This window comes from Monopterus albus, unplaced genomic scaffold, assembly GCF_001952655.1.
Source record: "Monopterus albus unplaced genomic scaffold, M_albus_1.0 scaffold104.1, whole genome shotgun sequence".
Taxonomy (NCBI): domain Eukaryota; kingdom Metazoa; phylum Chordata; class Actinopteri; order Synbranchiformes; family Synbranchidae; genus Monopterus; species Monopterus albus.
The window spans coordinates 7,791-11,911 of NW_018127984.1; the positions used below are offsets into that span (position 1 = coordinate 7,791).

Consider the following 4,121-nt stretch of genomic DNA (forward strand, 5'->3'; position numbering starts at 1 on the left):
GCAGAGGATTTCCTCCCGGCGCCAGCTCAAGAAGTTCGCCCTGCCTCAGGAGCTGCTGATACAGTTCTACAGAGAAATCATTGAGTCTGTTCTCTGCACCTCCATTACTGTCTGGTTTGGCTCAGCAACCAAACAGGACAAGTACAGACTTCAGCGGTGTTAGGTATTTTTAGTTAGATAGACATTGGTTAGATACTTTATGTACTAGAAATGTTTAGTGTAGACAGGATGTCTAGCTCAGGCTGTTAAATGCTTAGTCATTCCCATAAGGGTATTCCAGGTTGTTCAGGTTCAAGGATAACTAGACAGAAAGTTGATTACTGTTAGGAGACAGAATATTTAGTCTTATTGTTATGACGTGTTTAACCACAGTCGTAGTCATAATATTTTCTTATGCTTAATATCAGGTCAGAATGTTTTAGCTATACACCACATAATCAACAGACAATCACACACTGATTTTCTTCATGCTCTGACTACTGCTCTGGCCAGCTGCAAAGCTGGCACCGGGAGACGTCATGGTTTGGCGTCCCTGTAGTATGGGGCTAGCCGAAAGCGATATAATGTACAGGCCTGTTGTGGTTTGGGGTCTTTCATCTTTCAGCTGCCTGTGTGCATGTTGGAGGTGCAAAGACGCCTGAGCGTGTAATGTTAATTTTTACCTGTGTTCATTGAATAAATCAGCACTGTTTTGAAGTTACTTGGACTGCTTCGTCTCTCAGAGTTAACGGTGAAAAGAACTGGGTATCCAACACAGTGAAATTATTATCACCACCGAGCTAGTGGAGCCAGGGCAGTTAAGGTTCATTGGGACTCCAAGGTTAGTTAAACAGAGATTAGATCTGGAGGCTGGAAGAGGAGAAAGCTTCAAAGGTAGGAACATTATGCACCTACACACACACAGGCAGAACAGTTTTAATTAGTGAAACGAAGAGCAATGCCTAATATGGACCAATTAGTTAGAAACAAAGAAGGAAGTGAGTGTATATGTAGAAATTAAGGCAGTATAAGTATTCCTCCCCTTCCTAGGGTGCTGTCTTCTATGATTGGAGCAGAAAGGACGTAGGAGGACGGAGAGACTGAAGGACCAATAACGGGAGAGTTAAGTCTAAACTAGGGCTGCTCCCCAACAGTTTATGACCAGTCAGACAGTAGCACCTTTTGATACAAATATTGTATACCTATAAGTTGAGAGTAGTCTTTTCTGTTTTTCCTAAACAGTGAAGATCCATGTGCACATGCTTATTTTGATACGTTAATGCATAATAAATTTCACACTGTGAAATATCCGTTTACTAGTCTTCTCTTCTCAAATAAAAGAACACGCCTCACACTATCTGCTGTCTTGGTCCACATGCTAAACAAGTTCACTCTCCTGAACCACTTCCCAAGAACAGATATCAAGGTCAGTTTATACAATGACATCAGAACTGCAAAACCTAGAGTTACAAACTGCACCTGCCTTTGTTTCTGGAGTAGTTAAGAAATAACACACTTGTAAGATCAGTGTCCTTAATAAAGAATTCAGTCAGACAGTGGTGGAAGAGGTACTCACAGTATAAAAATGCTCTGTTACAAGTAACAGTCCTGCATTCAAAATGTTACTTAAGTACTAAAATATTAGCATCAAAATATATTTGAAGTAGCAAAAGTCAATGTACACTGTGATAGTAATCAACCTTAGTAAACTTAAAAGATGAGAAACTAAACAAATGTCTCTTTTTGTCTTTACCGAGTCCACAGCAATTGATCTGTCATTCTACTATAAGTCAAGCGCTCTACCCAGTGCTTCAGTGAATGTGAAATAAAAAGAATTGAGAAAGATATGTCTTTTGTATTTTTATTTCCTGCAAGAAATAGGAGCGGTTTACAACAGCAGAGACTCGAAGAACGAAGGGAGCTCAAGCTTTTACACAGGGTTGGGAAGCATCAGAGAAAAGGAATCTGCACTGGTAACAGTTATACACATGTGTTTCTCCCTTTGCAAAGGTCCTTGTCTTCCCATGGCACAGAGAGGTGCTCTCATGGAGGGAGCTGATACTTTCAAGGACTAATTATGTTACATCTGTTGTTATGCAGAAAACAGAAAATAGTTCAGACATTCAGTGTGTCAGAGTTCACCACAGTAATTAACAGACTAAAGCTTAAAGGATAAGTGAACAATATATGTGAACAAACCAAAAATTGCTATTACAGCATGGCACTCTTCTGATAAAGAAATATGGGTCAAGTTACAATGTCATGTCAACTTAACAGTCACACACACTCAGTATACAGTCTTAGGCCTCAAGACAGAAAACTATTAGTTATAAGTAAAACAAGTATTACTTAATATTAATTATTAATAAATGGGATCCTAAAATGATAATCTAACTCACTTAGCTCTTTCTTTGACCTTTACCCTCGTAATACAGAATGCCACATTTCACATGAATGTAGGCCGATATCATATTATTAGATTGTAATTACTGACACATTATTTTACACATTAATATTACAGCTGGTAAAAGTGGAGGTCATTTTAGCAACCTTATATGATTATCATCTGAATTACTGCTGGGTAGCTTGGAGGATCAATAAACCCTTATGATTATACTGTATTTCATGTTTTAAAAATCAAATTCTGAAAAGTAACTAAAGTAATCAAATAAATGTTGCAGAGTAAAAAGTGCAATATTTGCCTCTAAAATGAAGTATGAAGTAACAAAAATAAAAATACTCAAGTACAGATACCTCGAAATTGTAATCAAGTACAGTACTTGAGTATATGTATTTAGTTACGTTCCACCTCTGCAGTCAGAACAGGGTTAGTGTGACAGAGGTTTGATGTGTTCTTATTGTTGACTACAGGCAAAGCTGAAGTACTACACCAAGTTCCTGTTTGTGCAGACCCATTTGTCTGTCTCATTACTGCCTTCTAGCAGCACAATCCGTACTACTACCAAAACTTTCCCCAGGACCATGAGCCCTTTTATGGCAACGAGAAAGAGAATGAAGATAATGCATCAGAGGTGTACCTGAAATTTAACAACTTTATTCGGTACCCACTAGACCCACAGACAGAGAATCGGCAGCCGTTTGAACCCCTCTGGAGGCAGATGCACCACTTTGTGCCACCCCTGCTTGATGCAGTAAGACCATTTTAAGTATTTGGGGTCAACAGTCCAGTGTGATGGGGAGTATAAGAAAGAGGTGAAGAGGCGAGTGCAGGCAGGTTGGAGTGGGTGGAGAAAGGTGTGGTGTGACAGAAGAGTGGCAGCAAGAATCAAAGGAAAGGTGTACAAGACAGTAGTGAGACCAGCTATGCTGTATGGATTAGAGACTGTAGCAGTGAGGAAAAGACAAGAGGCAGAGATGGAGGTAGCAGAGATGAAGATGTTGAGGTTCTCTTTAGGAGTGACCAGGATGGACAGGATTAGGAATGAGCACATAGTTCAGGTCTGCTGTTTTGGGGACAAGGTCAGAGAGGCCAGATTGAGATGGTTTGGACATGTGCAGAGGAGGGATAGTGGTTATATTGGTAGAAGGATGTTGGAGATGGAGCTGCCAGGCAAGAGGTCAAGAGGAAGGCCAAAGAGGAGATATATGGATGTGCTAAAAGAGGACATGAAGTTAATTGGTGTGAGAGTAGAGGATGCCGAGGATAGAGTTAGGTGGAAACAGATGATTCGCTGTGACGACTGTGAGGCGTGTTGTTTTATTTTGAAAAGAGAAGACTAATAAAAGGATATTTCACTGTGTGAAATTTATTATGCATTAACGTATCAAAATTAGCATGTGCACATGGATCTTCACTGTTTAGGATAAACAGAAAAGACTGTCCTCAACTTGTCGGTATACAATATTTGTATGAAAAGGTGCTACTATCTGATTGGTCCAAAACTGTTGGGGAGAAGCTGTGGTTTAGACTTAACTCTCCCACCATTGGTCCCTCAGTACTTGTCCGGTTTCGTCCTTGGTGCAACCTTGTCCTGAAACAGACACTTTGCACAACCCACAACGCTTCTTGTTATCTCGGGAACCCTGAGACTGCACCTGAACTTGTTTTCTCCTAGACCAACATCTGACCATAACCTTGGTGTAAATCTTAGTATCTTATCAAACCCCAACTCCCCTGGCTT

The 4,121-nt window shown here is 40.2% G+C and overlaps 1 pseudogene; it reads left to right on the top strand.

Annotated features, from left to right (window-relative positions):
• The window catches only part of LOC109965815 (carbohydrate sulfotransferase 12-like), a 5,566-nt pseudogene extending 2,396 nt beyond the window's left edge, over positions 1–3,170 (top strand).
• The last annotated feature ends 951 nt before the right edge of the window (positions 3,171–4,121 follow it).